The 26,051-nt window shown below is 35.0% G+C and overlaps 1 protein-coding gene across 6 annotated transcripts in view; it reads left to right on the top strand.

Moving 5' to 3' along the window:
- Window positions 1–26,051, top strand: part of KIAA1328 (KIAA1328 ortholog) — a 360,132-nt gene that overhangs the window by 25,776 nt on the left and 308,305 nt on the right. The gene's annotated exons all lie outside the window — the stretch shown is intronic.

Here is a 26,051-nt window from a genome sequence, read left to right as displayed (position 1 = left end):
GGAAGCAGAGACTTTTAGAAAAAAGTATTCTGTGGCCCCAAAAAAAGAAAAGTAGAAAAAAAGAAAGAAACACCAGAACAAACCACTTCCATTTCACATTTTCTTGTTTATTTAATTTCTCCAGTTAATTGGTGCACATATGTGAAGCAGTCCTCTAACGAAAGGGAAAATGTAGAAGCTTAGCTCTGCTGTCAGTGTAGGTTCATATGTTGTAACTATGGTCCTAGCAATTACCTTTGGTTTTGTTGTAGACCCAAACAGAAGGGAACATTCATTTTACTGTAGTCCATCACAAGAATGTCTTTCGTAATTTTGCTAACTGATGCTTTCAGGATTCAAAAGAAGGGATTTTGAATTTTGAGAATGATAAGTTCATAGTTACTTGGTTGTACTGTTCCAGTTTATTAATGATGTATATGAAGCATATATCTTGGAGTAATTTTTTTGTCCATGTTACTTCCAGTTTTAGGGTCTTAAAATACTTAATAGATGAAGATGTCTATAGAGGAATGTATTAATATAAGTTGTAAAAGTCAAAATTAAGGAAAGGCCGTACTTAAAAGTTGATTAAAATAGTACTAGTTTTTGTCATTGAATTGCATATTTAGAGATAGTAGGTCTTTTCTTTATTTTTAATTGAAAATAACTATATGAAGTGTTTCAAAATGTATTTCATGTCAAGACCTTAAAATAATGTTTGTAGAAGCTTTTATAAAAAGATTGAAGTTAAAAAATTGCCTTACTAGGGATCCCTGGGTGGCGCAGCAGTTTGGCGCCTGCCTTTGGCCCAGGGCGTGATCCTGGTGACTCGGGATCGAATCCCACGTCGGGCTCCCGGTGCATGGAGCCTGCTTCTCCCTCTGCCTATGTCTCTGCCTCTCTCTCTCTCTGTGTGACTATCATAAATAAATAAAAATTAAAAAAAAAATTGCCTTACTAAATCATAGAATTTTTTTAAAAGATGACAACAATGATGTTTTGATGGTTAGGATATACGTTATGACTATTTAAAAGTACATGCCTTAGTCTGAATTTGATATGCCACCTGAGAGGAGCAGTAATTTCATTCTCTAGAATTCTTTGGCTGTTCTAGTCTCTGAAGTAGACTTTTCATTCACTTCAAATAGTGTTTTTTGTACTGGGAAAACATTTTACCCTCTGTATTTAAAGATGATTTTCTCACAAGGCTTTTTACCAAGTAGATGGTGTGGATATCCTTACATATGCTTGATGGCATTGAAAAACTATTACCATTGGTTTGACTTTGCCATTGCTGTCCTAACTCATCTATTTTATTTCAGTTACAAGGCTTGGAGGATACCTGAAATACTAGAGCATATTGTTTTGGTTTCAGCAACCTTCTGCTTTCTTAGCAAAATGCTAGTTTCTTGCTGGAGAGTCAGGTTGTTACTATAAGGTTAGTAAGATTAGTATTAGTATAAATTTGCTGATATTGCTAGAAACTCGATTATTACTTTACTATTAATATGCAGATATATGGGAATAATGCATACTTTGTTCGTTTCTTGAGTTTGCTAAGTTTCCTCTGTTGGATATTGGCTATTTCAGTCTACTTTATTGTGCTTCTTCTTACCAAACCCAATTTCTTCCTTCTTTTTTTTTTTTTTAACAAGACTCATTTTTATTGAAGTGGAGAAGTAGAGAACAAAATTCCATATGCCTCAAACAATGGCAACAAAACATTCCTAGCCTTTATGTTTTTTTTACCTCTGGATTTCACCCTGGTTTCAAATAACTGGTTTCCTGTTGTCATTGAATACAGTCATTTCTCTTTTATCTTGAGAAATATTCCTTGGACCACATATTTTTTTCCAGCTACTACTTTGTACACCACAACATAACCTTATTCCTAGAAAGAGTCTGTAGTTTTATTTTCTACTCTGTTGCATTTCATTCTCTCTTCAAGCTTATTTATTTAAAATATATAGAATTACAGTTTACATGCAATAGTTTTATATATGCATATATTTTTAAATATATGTTTGCATTTTAAGTATATACTTCAGTGAGTTTCGGCAAATGTAAGGTCACTTTAAAAAGTTCTGTTGAGATCTTTTACAATCAGTTCCTTCCTCTCTTCTCCATCCTGGACAGCCATTCATGTGATTTCTGTCATTATTTCTTGGTTTACATATTCTGACATGCCATGTAAATGGCCCATAGTACATACTCTCTTCAGTCTGGCTTTTTTCCCTCAGAAAATGATTTTGTGTGTGGTAAAATATATATATAACATAAAATTTACCATCTTAACCATTTTTAAGTATACAGTTCAGTGGTATTAAGTACATTCATATTGTTTTACAAACATTGCCGCAATTCACTTCCAGAACTTTTTCATCATTGAAACTCTATATACACTAAAAATAACTCCTCATTCTCCCTTCCTCCGGAGTCCTTGGTAACCACTATTCTGTGTGTTCCGTGAATTTGACTATTTTAGATCTTTCTTATAAATGAAACAGAATATTTGTCTTTTTGTATCTGACTTCAGGGAGTAATGTTTTTGAGATTTTTTTTTTCAGTTTGTTGTGTGTAGGAGTAGTTCATTTTTTAAATTATTGATTAGTACTCCATTGTTTGCTTGTACTTTAGTTTGTTTCTTCATCTGTTAAATGGATGTTTGGGTTGTTTTAGTTTTTGCCCTTTATGAATAAAGCTTTAATAGTATTCATGTACAAGTATTTGTGTGGATATGATGTATTTTTTCTTCTGCCTAAAGTATAGAATTACTCAGTTCTAAATTAAATCTATACTTAACTTTATAAGAAATTGCCAAACTGTTTCCTGATGTGGTTGTATTATTTCACACTTCCACTAACAACTGATGAAAATTCCATCGTTCAGCATATTCACTAACTGTAGATATTGTCATTTTTAAAAATTTTAGTCATTCTAATCAGCATGGTGATACCTCCTTGTGGAATTAATTTGTGTTTCCCTAAGATGAATGGGATCCTTGGCTATTCTTTTAAGTGTCTGTTAAATTTTTTTGCCTGTTTTTTTTGACCTGTTCCTTTCTCTTCTTGAAATTGAGGTGTTCTTTATATACTCGGGATGCAAGTTGTCAAACATATGGATATTATGGTTTTTTCCCCCCAACCTTACTTTAATTATCTTAATGTTTATTTTGTAAAGCAAGATTTGTTATTTTGCTGAACTTCAATGCATTGATTTTTTTGTTGTTCATGTCTTTGGTGTTCTATCTAAAAAGTCTTGCCTATCCCAAGGTAGCAAATCTATTTTTCCTTTGTTAGAAAAGACTACCGTTAATGCAGAATTACCTCCTTCTCCTTATCAAAAACTGACCATACATGCATCCCTTTCCCTGGGTATTTCATTCCATTACAGTGATCTTTGTGTTGCCCTTTGGCCAATACCAAACTGACTTGATTACTGTAGTTTTACACTAAGTCTTTTGAAATCAGGTAAGCCTCATTTGCTCTTTTTGAAAACTGTTTAGGCTTTTTGAGGTTCTTTACATTTCACTATAAATTTTAGCATCAGCTTGTTAATTTTTAAAGGAAAGTCGCCTCCTAGAATTTTGTTTGGGATGTACTGAATTTGTAAATCAGCTTGAGGAATATTGACATTTCACATTATTGAGTCTTTCAATTGGTGTTATGTCATGTTTCTCCATTTATTTAGATTATCTTAAATTTTTTTTCTGTAATGATTTGTAGTTTTCATGGCACAGGCTATAAAATAGCACATATATTGCCCTTAAGTATTTTATGTTTTTGATACTCTTGTAAGTGGCATAATTTACAATTTTTACTATACATTTAATTTTTTATTTTATTTCATTTTTCATATGATAAAACAGAATTGTTTTTTTAATATTGGCTTGATCTCAAACTTTTTAAATTCACTTACTATAATAGTTTTTTTTGGCTGAATACTCTGGATTTTCAGTATACAGTAATAATCATGTCAACTACAAATAAAATTTTATTTTTCCCTTTCCAATTTGCAGATACTTTGTTCCTTTTTCTTGCCCTTTTGCATTGGCTAGGACTTCTGCTACAAAGTTGAACTAAAGTGGATATCTTTGCCTTCCTGTTCCTGATATTGAGTCTTTCACCATTAAGTATAATGTAAGCTGAAGGTTGTTTGTAGACGTCTTTATCAAGTCAAGGAAATTTATTTTTGTTCCTAGTTTGCTGAGAGTTGTTTATTTAAATCATAAATAGGAGTAGAACTTTGTAAATGATTTTTCTTTATTGTGCTAGTAATATGATTTGGTTTTTTCTCTGTTAATGTAGTAAATTATATTGATTGGTTTTTGAATGTTTAATTTACCTTGTATTCCTAGCTTAACCCCACTTGGGTATGGTGGTTTTGGTTTTTGTTGTTAATACGTTGCTGAGTTTGAGCTAATATGTTTGTCAAAGATTTTGGTTTCATGAAAAATACTTGTGGTATTCATGAACTATCTTTTTGCATCTTTTAGTTTATTTTTTAAATTGTAAAATACATATAACATATAATTTATCATCTTAATCATTTTTTAAAAGCATTTATTTATTCAAGAGAGAGAGACAGAGAGGCAGAGAGGCGGAGAAGCAGGCCTCATACCGGGAGGCAGATGTGGGACTCCATCCCCGGTCTCCAGGATCACACCCTGGGTTGAAGGCGGCGCTAAACCACTTAACCACCCGGGCTGCCCCCATCTTAATCATTTTTAAGTGAATAGATCAGTAGTGTTAAATGCATTCACATTGTTGTTCAGCCAGTCTCCAGAACTCTTCATCGTCCAAAACTAAAACTCTCCGTTCGCTCTCCATCAACCCCTGATAATCACCATTCTCCTTTCTCCATCTGTGAATTTTACTTTTCTAGTACCTCATATAAGAGGAATCATTGCACATTATACCATAATACAATAAAATACCTAGAATATAAAATTGAATACTAATGACATTTCATATACAAGAATGTTGCATATAGTAATGCATTTAGTTCCAGAACATTTTCACCCCAAAGGAAACTACTCATTAAGCAGTTGCTTCCCATTCTCCTTTTACTCCCAGCCCCTGATGATAACTAATTTATTTTTTTCCTGTATCCATTTGCTCACTCTCAGTATTTCATGTAATTGGAATCATATAGTTCATAGCTTCTTCTACCTGGCTTTCACTTAGTATAATATTTTCAAGGTTGGCTGAAAAATATCTTATTGTATGGATAATACGACAGTTTCTTTATCCACTCAGTTTTTTGCATGTGGAAATTCATTTGTCCCAGCATTATTTGTTGAAGAGACTGTTCTTTTCCCATTTAATGGTCTTGGTACCGTTGTCAAAAATTGACCAGAAGTATATGAATTTATTTCAGGAGTCTCAGTACTTTTTTTCATTGATCTGTATGTCTTTTCTAATACCAATACCACATTGTTTTGATTAATGTATCTTTGCAGCAAGCATGAAATACAACACCTTTAACTTTGTTCTTCCTTTTGAAAGATTGTATGAGCTGTTCAGTGTCTCTTGCAATTCCATATGAATTATAAGATCAGCTTTTCTGCCTCTGAAAAAAAAACCAGTTGAGATTTTGATAGATTACATTAAATATGTAGATCACTTTGGGGAATATTGCCATATTAATAGTATTAAGTGTTACGGACCACAAACATGAAATGTCTTTTAGTATTTAGGTCTTTAATTTATTTTAGCTACATTTCAATGTACAAGTCTTTCACTTTTAAATTTTTTCCCAGAATTTTCTTTTTGGTGTTCCTGTAAATAGAATTATTTTCTTTTTTAAGAATTTATTTATTTGTGGGATCCCTGGGTGGTTCAGTGGTTTGGCACCTGCCTTCAGCCCAGGGCATGATCCTAGAGTCCCGGGATTGAGTCCCACGTTGGGCTCCCTGCATGGAGCCTGCTTCTCCCTCTGCCTGTCTCTACCTCTCTCTCTCTCTCATGAATAAATAAATAAAATCTTAAAAAAATAATTTATTTATTTGACAGAGAGGGAGACAGGGAGATTGCACGCATGAGCTGGGGGAGAGGCAGAGGGATGGAGAGAAGCAGAACTCCTCACTGAGCAGGGAACCTGATGCAGGGCTCAACCCCAGGACCCAGGGATCACCTGAGCTAAAGGCAGATGCTTAACCGAATGAACCACCCAGGCACCCCATAGAATTGTTTGTTTCTTTCTTTCAGATTTTATTTATTTATTCATGAGAGACACAGGGAGAGAGAGGCAGAGACACAGCAGAGGGAGAAGCAGGCTCCTCTCAGGCAGCCCAATGTGAGACTCTATCCCAAGTGTCCCAAGAATTGTCTTCTTAATTCTTTTCAGATTATTTATTGCTAGTGTCTAGAAATACGGAATATTTTTGTATATTAATCTTGTACCCTGATACTTTGTTACATTTGTTTATTGGCTCTAATAGTTTTTTGTGGATTCTTCATGGATTTTCTATATATAGAATCATGTCATCTGCAGAGATGGTTCTACTTCTTTTCCAGTTTGGATACCTCTTATTTCTTTTTCCTCTGGCTTGAAGTTCCAGTACATTGCTGAATGAAGTGGTAGAAGCAGGCATCCTTGTCTTGTTCCTGAACTTAGTGGGAAAGCTTTCAGTTTATCAGTAAGATAAGATCTCAGCTGTGAGTTTTTCATAAATTCCTTTACCATGTTAAGCAAGTTTCCTTTTATTCCTAGTTGGAGCATTGGGAATTTTTTCAAAAGCTTTTTCTGTGTTAGTTGATATGATCACATATTTTTGTTGATTTGTTTGCTAAATTTGTGTTGATTGATTTTCTTATGTTAAACCACCCTGACATTTTTGGGATAAATACCAATTGGTCGTGTTTTATAATCCCTTTTAATACATTTTTGAATTGGTTTGCTGGCAATTTTTTTTTGAGGATTTTTGAATCTATATTCATAAGGGATCTTGATCTATAGTTTTATTATTTTTTTTCATAGTTTCTTTGCATGGCTTAAGGCAGGTACTACTGGCCTTATAGGATGAGTTAGGGAGTATTCCCTTTTCTTATGTTCTTTGGAAGAGTTCGCAAATGATTGGTGTTAATTCTTCTTTAAATATTCGGTAGAAAAATAAATATTTGGTAGAATTCATCCATTAAATATCTGGTTCTTAGATTGTCTTTGTAGGGCAGTTCTTGATTACTGTTGAAATATTCTTACTTGTTATAGATCTATTTAGATTTTTCCATTTGTTCTTGAGACAGTGTTGATAATTTTTGTGCTTTTAGGAGTGTTTATTTCATATAGGTTTACCAATGTATAAGACATACAAGTTTTTGTGCTATTCTCTTAAAATCCTTTTTATTTGTGTATAGTTAGTAGTAATGTCCCTACTTTCATTTCCAATTTTATTTACATCATCTTTCATTTATCAGTCGAAGCTAAAGATTTTTAAATTTTGTTGATGTTTTCAACAAGCTAACTTTTGATTTTCTAGATTCTCTATTGTCTTTCTATTGTCTGTTTCATTTATCTTTGCTCCTTATTATTTTCTTCCTTTTGCAAGATTTGGGTTTTAGTTTATAGTCGTTAAGTTGTAAATTTAGTTACTGACTTGAAATCTCTCTTGGTTTCTAATTTTTGCATTTATGCCATAAACATCCCTATGAGTACTGCTTTAGCTGTACCCCATAGGTTTTGATAAGTTGTTTGATCGTAGGTTTGATCTCATTCATTTTTTTTTAATTTTTTATTTATGATAGTCACACAGAGAGAGAGAGAGAGAGAGAGAGAGGCAGAGACACAGCCAGAGGGAGAAGCAGGCCCCATGCACCAGGAGCCTGATGTGGGATTCGATCCCAGGTCTCCAGGATCGGGCCCTGGGCCAAAGGCAGGCGCCAAACTGCTGCGCCACCCAGGGATCCCTGATCTCATTCATCTTAAGTACTTTCTAATTTTCCTTGATTTTTTTCTTTGATCCATTTTTTTGAGTTTGTTGATTTCCATGTATTTATGAATTTTCTACTTTTCTTTCCCGTATTGATTTTGAGCTTTATTCTGTTGCAGTGGAAAAGAGACTTTGCATGCTTTCAGTCTCTTTAAATATATTGAGAATTGTTTTGTGAGTTAATACATGATTTATCCTGGAGAATGTTCCATGTGCACTGGAGAAGAATGTTGATTCAGCTGTTTGGTTCTATATAAGTCTTAAGTCTATAAGGCTTATAATGTTGTTCAAGTCCTTCCTTTTTTATTGGTGATCTTGCATCTAAATGTTCTATTTGTTATTGATAGTTGGTTATTGAAATATATTGAACTATATTTCTTCTCAGTTTGTCAGTGCTTCTTTAGAGACTGTTGTTTGGTGGGTTTATTTTTCTAATTTTAATATATTCTAGAAGAATTAACCCTTTTAACAATATATAACATCTCTTCATCTTGTAACATTTTTGTTTTGAAATCTATTAGTACAACTAACCCAACTCTCTTTTGGTTACTCTTTTATTGATATTTGCATGATATATCTTTTTCTATATTTTAGCTTTCTATCTTTGTGCTTTTTAATTTAAATTGAGTCTCTAAAAGCCAACATATATGCATTATGTGCTTGTCATGTGCTAAATTGTGACCCCACCAAAGTCATATGAAATGCTAACTCCCAGTTCCTCAGAGTGTGACTGTATTTGAGGGTGGGGCCTTTAAAAGTGGTTATTAAGGTAAAAGGGAATCCCTGGGTGGCTCCACGGTTTGGCACCTGCCTTTAGCCCAGGGTGTGATCCTGGAGTCCTGAGATTGAGTCCCACATCGGGTTCCCTGTGTGGGGCCTGCTTCTCCCTCTGCCTGTGTCTCTGCCTCTCTCTTTTTCTCTGTGTCTTATGCATAGATGAATCTATTCATCTAAAAAAAAAAAAAGGTAAAAGGAGGTCATGCTGTGATTGGAAACTTACATATTTTACTTTTAGTCTTGTCATTTTTGTGTTATGTATTTGATGGTGTGGTTATTGGTTGACTATTGCCCTCTTCTCTCTGCTTATATTTCAGCACACCAGTTGAGGCCATACTCTGCTTGAATGTCCTCCTCACTCCACTCTGTTCTCTTTATGTTGAGCTGCCCCCACTACTTGAATATCATGTTTCATCTGCTTAGGCTTTGACACCCACACCAGGCTACCCTTTTGCAGTTATGTTCTCCTCATTCTTCACTGGCTCTGACCTCCACATTGGTCCTCTCCCAAGTGTTGAAACCTTCCTCATTCACCCTCAGGCTCTGGCACTACCAGCCTGCCCCTTCTTGAGAATAACCCTTTTCATTTTGCTTGAGCTCTGATACTCTGAATATATGTCTTCCTCATCTTCTTGGGCCCTGATAACCTGCTAGAGGTTAACTGTTTGTATGTGTTCTCATCACTGTTTGTGGGCTCTTCTATGCTAGCACCTACTCTCAACCTCTGCATAGACCCTTCTTACCCTCACCATACTTGGGCTCTGAATCTCCATGCTGGGTCATTCCTACCCCCTTACAAGAATACCCACCTCCAGTGCTTAGGCTTTAAATCCATCTTAGGCAACTCTTCCACATGGATACTCCTCTCATTTCACTGAGACTGTGACACCCATGCTGGGCTACCTGCCATGTGTTGATGCCCTTTTCATCCTGCTTGGCTACTGACATCTTACTGGGCAAACCTTGTGCATTTGCCCTTCTGATCTCCATCTGATTCTGATTCTACCCCACGTCAAGATTTTAGAACTTAATTGTTCAGGAAGAAGGAAAGTAGAAAATGAAGAAGAAAAAGAAGAGATGAAAGCTCAACTTTCAGTTCAGAAAAGAAAAAAATTTCTCTTTCAGTAAAGGATAGTTAGATATATTTCCTTGTTCATTGGTAAACACACTTTTTAAATTTGTATACTTTGCTTTCCAAAACGTGTAAAATAAAATACTGTTAATTTTGTGTTCTGCCTACTTTGCCTGGTTCATGACTTTTTAAACTAATAGACTTGAATAAGTAGAGAATAATTTTAAAAGTATTAATGGTGGAAAAACAGGCATTAATAGGGGATTATTAGGAGGCTGAAGTTTTAAAACTTGTTTTAATTCAAGGCTTTCCAGTAAAAATTAGGTATAAATAAAGAAAATTGTTTCAGTTTTGATAAAGTTCAAATCAAATGCAGAAAGTTTCAGGATTTTTTTTTTTTTAGATTTTATTTATTTATTCATGAGAGAGAGAGAGCGAGAGAGGCAGAGACACAGGCAGAGGGAGAAGCAGGCTCCATGCAGGGAGCCTGACTCGGGACTTGATCTTGGCACTCCAGGATCATGCCCTGGGCCAAAGGCAGGCGCTAAACCTGCTGAGCCACTCAGGGATCCCCGAAAGTTTCAGATTTTGAAAACCTTATGTAGTCATTTGACTATTTAAGTATATCATACTTCTAAAGAATTTCAGATATGCAGGTCTATTAATATTATTTTAGGGGAGAAGTTACTGAGAGTACTCAGCACCTAAGACTGACCTTTAACAAGTATATTTCAATCATGGTCAATAGCTCTCAGCAAAATATATAAAATAAATAGCATTTTTTTCAATTATAAGGTGACATGCAAATAAAGGTAAAGTGATAACTGTAGCTTCTTTTAAATGGTGCCTTTGAGGTAAAAAGCACCTTTTAAAAAGCATAGGCTTTAAAAAAAAAAGCATAGGCTTTTTTTTTTTTTAATAAAAACATGGATGTGCCTTTAAAAATGTTAGTGGGTGGGGAGGTGGGCGGAGGGTGGGGGTGACTGGGTGACAGGCACTGAAGGGGGCACTTGATGGGATGAGCACTGGGTGTTATTCTATATGTTGGCAAATTGAACACCAATAAAAAAATAAAATAAAATAAAAATGTTAGTGGGAAAACTCTATTTATCTAAATTCCAGGACTGACTTATCTGTATCTTGGAGGGATCCATTACGAATCTAGCTGTGAGGTCCTTTATAGTCAATATCTTTGTTGGTGCTACATATGAAAAAGATTTGTGTATCAAAAAGATGCCTATAAGATTTATTGGTATTTCTAAACAAGAATAAATGTTAATAAAAGATATAAATAAAATTCAGAATTGGCATAATAGGTTGGAAAATGACTTCATTCAGACAGGATAAATGACACTAGTGACAAGCACAGGTTATTATATGCCCAAGGATAAAAATAAATTAGAAATTCATTTTAGAGAAAGACTTACTGGTTAGGCCCAGTACATAAAGAAAAGTGCATGGTTCATAGTTAAATTTAACTTGAACACATGCAAGCAACATTGTACTATTTGGCAAGAAAATAAATAAATTTAAACAAAAACAAGCAAACCTGGTATGAATTTTTAATCTTTAGATTCCTCCTTGATAATCTGTAATGTACAGGAAACTTTTTCACTTGTGTTAAGTACACTGATAAAAGAGTACATATACAAATCAAAATTTACAAGCTAATGGAGAATAGATGCCACAAAGATAAATTACGAGTATTATGAATTATTTAGCTTGTGGAAGAGAGTGTAAGACATGACTTGATATATGGGTTTCAAGTAAATGAAGGGGTTTCCCTGAGGTGTCCAGCATTGATTTACATTTGCAGAAGGATAAGTGGAATATTGATTGATCTTTCTAGGAGGTATCAAGATAGAATTTTTTTGGTTTAATATTGCTGAATTAAGTGACCTCAGAAAGTCTTTTATAGTAAAATTAATGAATTGTTTGCATAGATGGGAAAAGGAGTGTCATTTTGGGGCACTTGAAAAATGAATGGCTTTGCAAAATATTGTAGTTCATGCTGAAAGATGGGGACAGTTCTTTATATATGGATTTGCATTTTTTTACTGAGACTTTTTAAGATGGGAGGGGTACCATAAACTAATGCATGAACTCTACTATAGCTTAGCCTTTGAAGGAAAAAAAAAGTTTAGAAATAATCTTGGCCACAATTGCAGTTTTTGATGTATATGAGCCATGTTCCAAGATGCCTAAAAACACCCCACTATTTCATGTCCTATGCCTTCAGTGTCAAATAATGCATGGTTCCCCAGTGAATACTTGTGCACTAACTCATTTGAGGACAGAGTTCTTTTTTAGGCTCAGATACTTTGATTTTTCCCAGAGGACAGTTTGCTATTTCTACTTGCCATTTCTCAGAAGAAAAATAGAAACTGTAACACCATTAGTTTCCCATTGTAAAATGAGTAGATCATTATTATTTTATATTTATTCTGGTCTTTTTATTTTTTAAACTAATCATAATTTTTTGGTCATAATTAAATGTACATTGCAGTACAATAAGGAAGTTAGACTTTAACTTTTCAGTGACTTATTTTTGCCTTCCCATTTGAAGCCTTGGGTTTTTTTTTTTTTTTGCGTAAATAGTATTTGTAATAGATTATACAATAAATTTCAAGAAAACATAAGGAATTTTTAACTTGCTTTAGGTAGAAAAACATCCTTTGAACTTTAGTGTATCTTGACACTGTAGAACAGTCAGTATGACAGAATTCATTTTCAGGTTGTCTATTCTGAGCTGTACAATTCAAGGAATAATTTTAAGTGATTAGCATGCACTCGACGTCTTTTTTTTTTTTCTGGCTAGATACTGCTTCCTAAAATAGGTTAATTTTTCTATAGCATTTTACCCCCTTATGCATGGCATGATGTAATATGCCTCAGTTTATCTTTTAACATTAATAAATATATGGCTGTGTGAGTTATGATATAAAACTATTGTCATTTAGTTATTAAAATTGTTCTGACTTTGAAAATTGGGAGGGCATGTTAAGAGTGTTAAAATATAAACTGAGGCATATTACATTTTTTAAGACTCAATTTGAGCAAAAATCCATTCAAATCAGGCAACCAAGAACCAGAAGTGATTAGCAACACTCCAAGAGCTAAGGGAGAGACTATTATGGAGAAAAGATGGAAGCAAAGCAAGGAAAGTATTTGTCTGGCTGTAGTGTAAGTCATTACCTTCTATGGGAATGGCTAGGTGGCTCTTGGTGATCGATTGTTCTTAGGTTTTAATTTCTTAATCTTGAGGCATTATAGGTACTAAGTATTGGTTTGCTTCCTTAGGCTGCTAAGGCACTAAAGCCACCTCAGTCTACTTGCCTCCAGTTGAATTAATTAGAATTAATTAATTAGAGAGGCAGAGAGCGAGAGCGAGAGAGAGAGAGAGAGAGAGAGAGAGAGAGAGAATATGCTCCAGAAGAGGGGCAGAAGGGAGAGGGAAAGGGACAGACTCCAAGCTGAGTGTAAAGCTTGATGCCAGCTCAGTCCTATGACTGCTCAGACCATGACCCCAGCAGAAATCAAGTCAGTCACTTAACCAACTGAACTACCCAGGCATCCCTAAATTATTTTAATAAGAGCAAAAACAATGAATTATGTGCAAATAATTATAGGTAAGTCTAAGTGACTGCAGAAGATGTGGCTCCCAACCTTATAAATAAATGAAGGAAGGAAGGTAGAAAAGTGAAACAAACTGCAAGCTCACGACATTCCTTGAAACAATCGGAGTTCAATTCACAAAGTGATCATAACTTGAAATCTTAGGAGAGACATGTACCTGCAGGGAAAGTTGAGGTGTGAGCACTAGCTTACCTGGGGTGGACATAGTTGGAAGTGGGTAAGGACATTTCAGTTGCAAAAGGTAAATAATTGGTGGAGGCCAAATGTGGACAAGAGAGAGTGGGGAGCCCTCTGGAGCAGCAGTTAAAAATGCAGCTCCAACCCTCTTGCAAGCTTTTTCTCCATAAGCCCCACTTCATGAGAGCCCTGCTAAATCATTTCTCTTGCTGTAGGCTTGGAAGAGGGGAACAGTGGTTGCTATGGAAAGGGCACAAATATGACCTGGATCTTTCTCCTGTATCTCTCCTATGTAACAAAAACCATAAGGTCAGGAAGAAAGGGTACCATAAACTGTATTGCCCTTTGGGCACTGGTAAAAACCGCTGAAGCTGGGGTGGGGGGGAGGGGGCAGAAAATAACCTAAGGGAAAGCAGTATTACATCCCAGAAACTGCAGTTCCAGAGCTACAGTATATAGGAGAGAGAGGAGCACTTTAAAATCGAAGCATACAGATTTTTATTAGCACAGATCTAATTAGAACAACGGATAACACCACCCCAACCCAGATTTCCACCCCAGGCTAACCAATGTCTAATAAAAGTAACAGTTGAATACCGGTGAGAAACTCAAAAGAGACAAATAGTCTAGGAGGGAAGATAGAGAGCTGAGGGTACAGAAGAAATTGAGAAAAGCATGTAGTCCCGTATGAAGAGAAGTTATGGCTAGAGGAATTTGAAGCCTCTAGTACACTGAGGGTAGTCATAGCAACAGTAAACATCAGACCTGCCTAACTTCTGAGATAAACACAATTCTGCACTAAAAACCAAAGGAAAGATCTGCCCATTTCCAAGTAGAGAGATTATTTGCCTTGGTCTCTATTGTCCTACCCAGGATATCCAGATATCAATACAATTATGAGCATTTGAAAAGTCAAGGGAAAATATGCAGAGACAAAGCAACAGAAGCAGATACAGTTGGAATTGTATGATGAGGAATTTAAAATAATGAATAGGTTAAAATCTGTATTATCTATGGCTGCCTAATATCACAAAATTTTAGCTATTTAAAATACTAGAGGCCCTGGGTTTTTGTTTTTGTTTTTTACTAGAGGCTGTATTGTTTGAAAGAGAGATTAATGAGACTCACCATTAATCCCTTCACAGTGCCTATTGTAGGACTATGTTGTGGCATCAACTTTGATCTTTCTAAGGTCTTATTAACAAGTTACACCCTTGGCTTTATCTCTAGAGCTTGTTTTTCCTGGTAACGTCCTGGATTTGAAATTTATTCTGAAGACACATCTTACTTTTACCATATTTGCTATGTGGAGAGCTTGAGAATCTTTGGAATTATGGAATCTTGACTCATTTTGGTTTGATAGTCTTGCCTTGAATTTATCCTTCCTTTTTTTTTTTAAGAAATTTTATTTTATTTTATTTTATTTTATTTTATTTTATTTTATTTTAATTTTTATTCATTCATGATAGGCACACAGTGAGAGAGAGAGAGAGAGGCAGAGACACAGGCAGAGGGAGAAGCAGGCTCCATGCTTTGACGGGAGCCCGACGTGGGATTCGATCCCAGGTCTCCAGGATCGCGCCCTGGGCCAAAGGCAGGCGCTAAACCGCTGCGCCACCCAGGGATCCCTATCTTTCCTTCCAATTCATTATATGCACTAGGAAGAAACCAGGCAGCACCTTCAACACTTTACTCAGAAATTTCCTTAAATACATTAGTTACCCACTTCATTAGACACATTCCTACTTCCCACTTTAGTAAAAGATGATACGATGTTGGTGAACTTTCTGCCACCACATACAGTGCTTCCCCTTTCTTCAGTTTCCAGTAATATCTTTCTAAGACTGCTTTTTTCAGTTCTTTACTGGCTGTTGGCTGGAGGCCTCCCTCCATTCCTTGTTTCAAGGGCTTCTCCATATGGCAGCTTACAACTTGGCAACTGGCTCTCATCAGAGTGAGCAAGAGTAATCAAGACAGAAGTCACTACCTTTTGTAATGTAATCATAGAAGGGACATCCAGTCAGTTTTGAGAATCACTAGGTCCATTCAAGGGATTAAACAAGGACATGAATATGAGAAGACAGGGATCACTGGGAGCCATTTTAGAGGCTGGTTACCACAGTAGCAGTATGATTTTCTTAACTTTACCTGTTCTAATATATTTTCTGTAGATTCTTTAATGTTTTCTACATACACAATCATATTATCTACACATAAAATTTTACTTCTTTCTTTCTAGCCAGTATTCATTTTACTTTGTTTTCTTACATTATTGGACTGGCTAGGAACTCCAGTCAGTATTGAACAGAAGTATTAATAGCTGACATTCTTGTTTTATGTTTTAAATTCACAGTTAGGGACAAAGTTTTCTTTTTTTCCATCCTTGTAATACCTATAGGTTTTTATAGATGTTCTTTATTAGTTTGAGGAAGTTCCTTTAGTCCCTAGATTGTAGAGGTTTTTTTATCATAAATTGGTTGAATTTTGACAAGTAATATTCTGTATTTATAGATAAACATATAAGATTTCTCCTTGGGGAGGAGGGCGGGGGGTGGGGGTGACTGGGTGGCGGGCACTGAGATGGGCACTTGACGGGATGAGCACTGGGTGTTATTCTGTGTTGGCAAATTGAACACCAATAAAAAATAAATACATTATTAAAAAAATAAAAATAAAAATAAAAAAGATTTCTCCTTTATTCTATTAACATGGTGAATTACATCAAGTTTCAACTCTTATATAAGTCTTGCTTTCCTGGGATAAACTTATCTCAGATGTGTTATCTTTTGTATCTCTGGATTTGGATTTGTCTTGTCTATAATTGTTTTTGTGGGTTTTTTTTTTTCTTTTTTGGATTTTTTTTCAGCTATGTTTATTAGATTAGACCGTAATTTTTGTTTTCTGTAATGTCCTCTTAAGGTTTTAGTAGTAAGATTATGGCTGCTTCATGAAATGAGTATACACTTGAACTAAAAGAAGCAATCAGTGAGCATTAGAATGGTAACTTTTTGGGGGTGCACATTGAAACATGAATGTAAATGATCAGATAACTCACCTCTTTAAGTATTATATATCGTACTATCTCTTACACTTTTCCTTGGAAAATGTGTTTTATTCTTAGTATTTTAAAAACTATGCATTTTTATCATTTGATCCATTCATTAGTTGATAGACATTTGGGTTGTTTCCACTTTTTAGCTATTATGAATAATACAACTATAAACATTTGTCCGCAAGTTTTATATGAATATATATTTTCAATTCTCGTGGGTATATTAGGAATGGAATTGCTGGGTAATACGTTAACTCTATGTTTAACTTTCTGAGGAACTGCCAGACCATTTTCAAAGCGGCTGCACCATTTTACATTTCTACCTGCACTCTATGAGGGTTCCAATTCTTCCACAACTTTGCCAACATTTGTTACTATGTTTTTTATTATAACTTCCTAGTGGTTTTGAAGTGATATCTAATTGTTTTAACTTAATGGCTAATGATGTTGAGCAACTTTTCATGTGCTTCTTTAGCATTTTGTGTATCTTCTTTGAAGAAGTGTCTATTCTGATGCTTTAAATTCAGTTGTCATTTTAGTGCTGAGTTTTCAGAGTTCTTTATATATTTCATTCAAGTCCATAATCAGATATGTTATTTGTAAAAAATTTTAGACATTCTGTGCATAATTTTTAACTATTTTGATGGGGGTCATTTGAAATATAAAGTTTTTATTTATGGTGAAGCCTAGTTTATCTGTTTTTCTTTTGTAGTTATGTCTGATGTCATACATATCTAAGAAACCATTGCCTAATCCAGTATCACAATGTTGTATGCTTCTGTTTTCTTCTAGGGGTTTATAATTTTAGCTCTTACATTTTGGTCTTTGATTTAGTGTTAATTTTTTTTATATGGTGTGAGGTAGGGCTCCAACTTTATTCTTTTGCGTGTGGATACAAGTTCCAGCACTATTTGTTGAAAAAAAACTATTCTTTCTCTTTGATTTTCTTGGTATACTGCTTGAAAAATCAATATACTGTAAATGTAAATATTTATGTTCTGTTGTTCCCTGCATCTGTCTTCATACAAATACTGCATTGTCATGATTACCATAATTTTGTAGTAAGTTTTAAAATTGAGAAGTATGAGTCCTTCATCTTTTTCTCCCTTTTCAAGAATATTTTAGATATTCTGGGTCCCTTTCATTTCTGTATGACTTTAAGAGTTGGATCAGCTTGTCTTTTTCTGCAAATAAACCAGCTGAGATTTTGGTAGAGACTGAGCTGAATCTGAATGTCAGTCCTAAAAGTGTTAAATCTTCCAATCATGAACATGCAATACTTTTCCATTTATTTAGGTCTGTAATTTCTTTTGACAGTGTTTTTTTAGCTTTCAGTGTACAAGTCTTGCTTCTCTTGTTCAGTTTATTCCTTTGTACTGTATTTTTCTTGATGCAAATATAAATAGAATTGTTTCTTCGATTTCCTTTTGGGGTTATTTACTGCTAATGTATAAATGTACAATTGACTTTTGTACATTGATCTTGTATCCTGTCACCCTGCTGAACTCCTTCATTAGTTTTAATAGTTTTTTAGTGGATTTCTTAGATTTTCTGTATATAAAAGCATGTCATGTGTAATAGAGATAGTTTTACTTCTTTTAGAATCCAGATGCTTCTTTGTTTTTTTCCCCTACTTAATTGCCCTGGTTGTGATCTCTAGTACAATACGAGCTGAAGTAGCAATAGCAGGCATCCTTGTCTTATTGATGATTATAGGGGGAAAGCATTTGATTTTTTTCCTATTAGATATGGCATGTTAGGTGTGGGTTTTTCATACGTAGCCTATTTTTAGGATGAAGAAGTTCCCTTCTCTTTCTATGTTTTTAAGTTTTGTTATGTGTCTTTTTTTTAAATCATGAATCATTATTGGATTTCTGTTTTTACTTTTCCACATTTACTTAGATCATGTGGTTTTTGCCCTTTGTTTTTTATTGATATGGTATATTACATTAATTGATTTTTTGAATGTTAAACTATTCATTCCTGATTTTTGTGGGTTTTTTTTGAGATTTTATTCATGAGAGACAGAGAGAGAGAGAGAGAGAGAAAGAGGCAGAGACACAGGCAGAGGGAGAAGCAGGCTCCATGCAGGGACCCCAACATGGGACTCGATCCCAGGATCCCAGGATTACACCCCAAGCCGAAGGCAGCGCTAAACCGCTGAGCCACCAGGGCTGCCCTCATTCCTGGTTTAAATCCCAATTGGACATGATATATAATCCTTTTGTTATGGTTCTGGATTCTGCTTGTTAGTATTTTGTTGAGGACTTTTGCATCTATGTTCATTTGATATTACTCTAGTTCTTAGAGACCTTTTGACACAGATTTTCGTGTTTCTGATTTCTTAAAGCACCTATATTCTTTTAGACAGTACTTTTAAAATAACAGCCAAATGTTACAGTTTGTAAAGAGGGCATTAAGGTGATTGTACTGAAATATTTTTTAATAATGATAGCTCTTTTATTTTTCACTATGTCTTTACTTTTGGTTGAAAACACTATGTCTCTTTCTCTTTGCCAAATATCCTATGAAATCTATTCTTTCCTTTTCCAAATCTTACCTACAAAATTGATACTCAGAATTTATAAAATGAAACCAGGATACTGAGCTTCCAAACACAAGACATTAAAAAAGGCAAGAAATTTATCTGGTTTACCATGGAGTGAGCTGCAGTTCTCTTTAGAATAGAAGCTTTGCTGTCTTGACCTTATCTTTCACATTAATGTAAAATTGCCCATTCCTGGAGTAGTACCTGGAAGAATATCAGGATTATGCAAAGCTATAAAATAAATCTTTTTCTAGAATGCTAGATTTTCTAGAAAATTAAGAATAGATGAATGTGGGAAAACTTCTTATATTAAAACTGGAAAGATTTTTTTATGTAGAAAAATACAAAATGTGCAAGGATGACTAAGCTAAAACTTAAGACTTCAAAGAAATTCAATACTTTTGACACAATGTTCAGCCCAACCATCCAAGTCTCAAGGATATGAATTCTCTTTTCTTGATAGATAAGAGTACAGTTTGTGGAAGTTTTTGAAAGAATACTCTGAAGCATTAAAGAAATGCTGTAAATGATTTCTTACTTCATGAAAAGGCTATTGTCCTTGTAAATAACAAAACAACACTGGGAATATTATCTTGTCCAGTTTTAACTTAAGGGGCATTTTTTTCAAGTTTTTATTTAGATTATTGCTATTTAACATATAACATAATATTGGTTTCAGGAGTAGAATTCAGTGATTCATCACTTACATATAACACCCAGAGCTCATCACAAGTGCCCTCCTTCATATGCATCACCCTTTAGCCCATCCTCCACCAATTCTCTCTGTATTAACCCTCAGGTTGTTCTGTATCATTAAGAGTCTCTTATGATTTGCTTTCTCCTCTTCTTATTCACCCTACCATATGTTCATCTGTTTTGTTTCTTAAATTCTATTTATGAGTGAAATCATATGCTATTTGTCTTTCTCCAGTTGACTTATTTTTCTTAGCATAATACACGGTAGCTCCATCCACATCATTGCTAATGGCAAGATTTCATTCTTTTTGATGGGTGAGTAATAATCCAGTGTGTGTGTGTGTGTGTGTGTGTGTGTACACATATACCATATTTTCTTTATTCATCAGTTGATGGACACTTTGGGCTGTTTCCATAGTTTGGCTGTTGTTAAATAATGCTGCTATAAACATCGGGATGCATGTGCCCCTTCAAATCAGCATTTTGGTATCTTCTGGATAAATACCTAGTAGTGCAATTGCTGGGTTATAGGGTAGATCTATTTTTAACTTTTCAAGGAACCTCCATATTGTTTTCCAGAGTTGCCACACCAGTTTATAGTCCCACCAACAATGTAAGAGAGTTACCCTTTTTCTGCATCCTCACCAACATCTGTAGTTTCCTGTGTTACTAATCTTAGCCATTCTGACAGATATGAGGTGATATCTTATCATGGTTTTGATTTGTATTTCCCTCATGGTGAGTGATATTGAACATCTTTTCATGTATCTGTTGGCAATCTGGATGTCTTTGGAAAAATGTCTATTCATGTCTTCTGGCTATTACCTTTTTTTAATTTATTTTTAAACTTTTTTTAAACTCAGTTTTGCCAACATATAGTATAACACCCAGTGCTCGTCTCATCATATGCCCTCCTTAATGCCTGTCACTCAGTTACCCCACTCGCCCACCCACCTCCCCTTCTGCAACCCTTTTGTTTGTTTCTCAGGAGTCTCTCATGGTTTGTCTTCCTTTCTAATTTTTCCCTACTCAGTTTCCCTCCTTTCCCTTATGACCCCTTTCACTATTCCTTATATCCCACATATGAGTGAAACCATATGATAATTGTCTTTCTCCAATGGACTGATTTCACTCAGCATAATACCTTCCAGTCCCATCCACACTGATGTAAATGGTAGGTATTCAGCCCTTTTGGTGGCTTAGTAATATTCCATATATTATAGTATATATATATATATATATATATATATATATATATATATACACATACCGATATAGATATAGATATAGTATACACACACACACACACACACACACACACACACACACCTTTTTCTTTATCTATTCATCTGTCGAAGGACATCATAGCTCCTTCCACAGTTTGGCTCTCCTGGATTCTCCCTATTTCTTAACTGGATTATTTCTTTTTTGAGTGTTGAGTTTGATAAGTTGTTTATAGATTTTTGGGTACTAACCTTTTATCAGAAATGTTCTTTGCAAATATCTTCTCCCATTCCTAGGCTGCCTTGGCTGCCTTTTAGTTTTCTTGTTAATTTTTTTAACTTTATTGTTTTCTTTGCTATGCAGATGAAGTCCCTTTCATCTCGAGGAAGTCCCAATAATTCATTTTTGCTTTTGTTTTCCTTGCCTCTGGAGACATGTCTAGTAAGAAGTTGCTCTGGCCAAGGTCAAAGAGGTTGCTGCCTGTGTACTCCTCCAGGATTTTGGTGGTTTCCTATCTCACATTTAGGTCTTTCATCCATTTTTAATGTGTTTTTGTGTGTCACATGTAAGAAAGGGGTCCAGTTTCATTTTTCTGCATGTTACTGTCCAGTTTTTCCACTACCATTTGTTGAAGAAACTGTCTTTTTTTCCATTGGATATTCTTTCCTGCTTTGCTGAAGATTAGTTGACCATACAATTATGGGTCCATTTCTGGGTTTTCTGTTCTGTTCTTTTGATCTGTATGTGTGTTTTTGTGTAGTACTATACTGTCTTGATGACTACAGCTTCAGCAGACAACAAAAAGAAGTAAAAAACATCCAAATTGACAAGAAGGAAGTCAGACTTTCACCATTTGCAGTTGACATGATACTCTATGTAGAAACCCAAAGACCCCACCAAAAAATTATTAGAACTGACACACACATTCAGCAAAGTTGCAGGATACAAAAATCAGTGTACAGAAATCTGTTGCATTTCTATATACCAGTAATGAAGAAGCAGAATGAGAAATCAAGGAATAGATACCATTTACAATTAACCCCAAACCATAAGATACCTAGGATACCTAACGAAGGAGATAAAAGACCTACACTCTAAAAATCATAGAACATTTAGGAAAGAACTTGAGGATGACACAAAGAAATGGAAAAATGTTCCATAATCATGGATTGAAAGAACAAATATTGTTAGAATCTCCATATACCCAAAGCAGTCTACACATTTAATGCAATCCCTAGGCAAATACCACTAGCATTTTTCACAGAGCTACAACAAACAATCCTAAAATTTGTATGGAACCACAAAAGACCCCGAATAGCCAAAACAATCTTGAAAAAGAATAAGCAGGAGGCACTACAATTCTGGACATCAAGTTATATTACAAAGCTATTGTCTAGTTTTAACTTTTTAATCCTGTTAGTCAAATATTTCCCTTTCCTGTGTTTAGATTTTCATTTTCTTAATTAACTTATTGCTGTGCTCCACATGAGATAGAGTATTAGGTCTTACATTACTTGGTGGTCTGAGAATGTTTGATGAAAAATGTAGATCATGATAGCAGATATTTTCTTGGACATATACCTCAAGGGAAATATTACTGAACATAAATTTAAGAAGAAGACAGATTTCAGAGGTGATATCAAATCTGGAGGATGTTTTATTGGCAAGTCCTCTGCATTTAAGGGTTGTATCAGTACATGTGCTCATATTAACTACGCTAATAGGCCACAGAGAAACTATACATATCTTTAGATAGGTCTACAGAAGAAGTGTTGCCTTTTGTGTTTGACACAGCTTAAGTTTATAGCCTTCCAGAACATAATAATTGCTAAAGAGTAGTCTTACCATAGCAGCGTAACAGAAGATTAAAACAAAACAAAACAAAACAAAAGCCCTGTTTAAATAGTATAGCAACAAATTTTTCTTGATAGAGTACCTTAAGTTTTTGGAAAAGCTCATTGTAGACTCTGGCATTACGAGATATATGTATATGCAATTCTGCCCTCAATGATCCTTAGAGATAATCTCTGTGGTTTAGTTTAATGTTAAGGTAAACTTGGCATTCTTCCTTTTTTTAAAAACTATTTTTCTAACCCTGGAACATTGCTTGCTGATGGGCCATTTCTTACACTTACAGAGGCTTTTATGAATAGTCTTGAAATGTTGGAGAGCCATTGCTAATGTTCCTTTTGTTTTTTTTTTAATTTTTATTTATTTATGATAGTCACACAGAGAGAGAGAGAGAGCGAGAGAGGCAGAGACACAGGCAGAGGGAGAAACAGGCTCCATGCATCGGGAGCCTGACGTGGGACTCGATCTCGGGTCTCCAGGATTGCGCCCTGGGCCAAAGGCAGGTGCCAAACTGCTGCACCACCCAGGGATCCCCTAATGTTCCTTTTGGATACCCTGTAACTGACTAAAGTTACTTAATTTTTTTCTATAGTAGGCATTCAGTAAATATTTTTTTAAGATTTTACTTATTTTAGAGAGAGAGAGTGAGCACAGGGGAGAGGGGCAGAGGGAGAGAGAGAAAGAAGCAGACTCCCCACTGAGCAGGGAGCCTGGCACAGGGCTAGATCCAGAACCTGGGATCATGACCTGAGTCCAAGGCAAGACACTGAACTGACTGAGCCACCCAGGGACCCCTTCAGTAAATATTTTTTAATAAGTAAATGAAAATAAATGTTTTCTTATCTAATTACAGATTTTACTCTTTAGTCTTATCATTAAGATTTTACCAATCAAAACGGGGAGAGATTTTGCTACGGATTTTCTTACCTTGACAGTGTTTTTTCTCTCCTTACAATATATAGCATCACTTATTTCATCTTTATCTTTTTTTAATTTTATTTATTTATTCATGACACACACACACACACACACACACACACAGAGGCAGAGACACAGGCAGAGGGAGAAGCAGGCTCCATGCAGGGAGCCTGATGTGGGACTCGATGCCGGGTCTCCAGGATCACACCCCAGGCTGAAGGCAGCGCCAAACTGCTGGGCCACCAGGGCTGCCCCATCTTTATCTTTTTTTAAGTCTATTTATTGTTTTTGGTAATCTGTACACCCAAGGTAGGGCTCAAACCCTGAGATCAAGAGTCACTTGCTCTTCCAACTGAGTCAGCCGGGTGCCCCTCATCTTTATTTTATGCATAATCCTACAGATTCATCATTTTTTATGTTTTATACTGTTCTTATGCCAAATTTTGCATCTTTATACTTTTTAATATTTCTCTTATCATCTACTTGCTCTCTCATCCTATGGCTATAACTTTTGCCTAGGTTGTAATATTGTATGCCTTGTACCTTGACCTAAGTTTGAGAACTTCTTTCTTATTCCTTTACAATTGCTCTCCATATTTATAAAGGACAAATATATACAGTATCAGGATATTTATAGTATAGTGAAAGAAATTATAAAACTTTAGCTAGAGAGAATTTTAAAAATTGTCTAGACTAGCTTTTTTCTTCATGAATGAGAATAATGATGCCTAGAGAAACAAGTACAGTTTTCTAGCATCCCCATGTATATACATGGTTTTCCACTTTGCACTTTGGAGGTTTACTTGATTTGAAATAGTATCTTGGCAAAGGTGTTTCAGAAGCTGACTGATGGATTAAAGATTAGTATGGTAGAAATAATTCATGGTTCACACGTTTGACAATTCTAGAAAAACTGAGAGGCAGTAGGAATTACTGTGAAAGGTAGTGCAAGTATGCTTGAGAGTAATGGCAAAGAGGAAGGCTTTGGAAAGGAATGGCAACAATGGAGGCAGGATAACCTGAGACCGGGGATAAATTGTCGTCATGTGTCTGTCTGTTTAGTTGTCTGGATTCCTTGTATTCGTTATCAGTTTGAGTTTATCCTCTTAGAAGGAAGGACTTGAGTCCCATTCATGGGCCTAACAGTATGCTAAACATGAATAGTAGGGGTTGGAGAAATGGCTTTAAAGTCATTATGAGCAAGAAGACATAAACCTATTTTTTGAATACTACCGTGTGCCATGCACTTTCATGCAAATTATTTCAAAGAAAAGATGTAATCAACTCCAAACATTCAAAAATCTAATTTTCATTCTGTTACCTCATTGATATCAAGTGTCTCCACCAGAAAGCTAGCAACAAAGAAAAGGCTATTGTAGTTCATATTATTCGGAAATTGTTCTGGTAGAGCAGCGGTCTGGAAGGAAGTAAATTTAGGAGCTCAAAGGAGTCCCTGTGGATTTCCTTTACACATATTGCTGTGTGATCTTGATCTTGTTGGATAAGTGTTGTACTCTCTTTGGAGGAATAAGTCCCAATAACAGAAAAATTCAGGGCAGAGTAACATGAAAATTAGGGTTGTCGTTTTAGGATAAGTTTTAATATTGTTCCTATTTAATTTAATTAACCTCTTTCTGATAGGATTGAGTTGGAATACTTTTCAGAGGTAAACATTAAAGATACAGAAGATACAGATTTTTTTGCTGAGTGTGTTTTAACACTTTGTAATTCTTTTTGGACTAAGAATAATTGTAATACAAACCTTTTTTTATGTTTAATGCCATCTTTTTATTCTAGTCTAGCTATGTATGCTACTGAGGAATGTGGGGTGTCAGTACCAAGAAAAAGAGTAAAATAACCTATGTGTATTTAATGAAATATTTAAAAGATATATAAATTGTTTATTTCATTGACAGGATTTAAATAAAAATATGAAAACGATCCAAGTCAAAATACATTGATTGTGCCTTTTTTGATAAGAAATGAAACTGTTTTAAAAGTTGGATATTTTTTCTGTCCTGGATTACCACTGGGAACTTATATTCTTTGTAGGACTTTCCATATTTAAGATACTTCTGATGATTGGGAACACTTTTGATGTAAAAATCATGTTCATATTTTATTACAAAGGTATGCAAGATTGCCTTATGGAAGGTTAATTTTTTAAAAAAAGCGAAGCATAGGTTATCCC

The sequence above is a fragment of the Nyctereutes procyonoides genome, unplaced genomic scaffold (assembly GCF_905146905.1).
Source record: "Nyctereutes procyonoides isolate TBG_1078 unplaced genomic scaffold, NYPRO_anot_genome, whole genome shotgun sequence".
NCBI classification, from domain to species: domain Eukaryota; kingdom Metazoa; phylum Chordata; class Mammalia; order Carnivora; family Canidae; genus Nyctereutes; species Nyctereutes procyonoides.
This window is presented reverse-complemented; position numbering and strand designations above follow the sequence as displayed.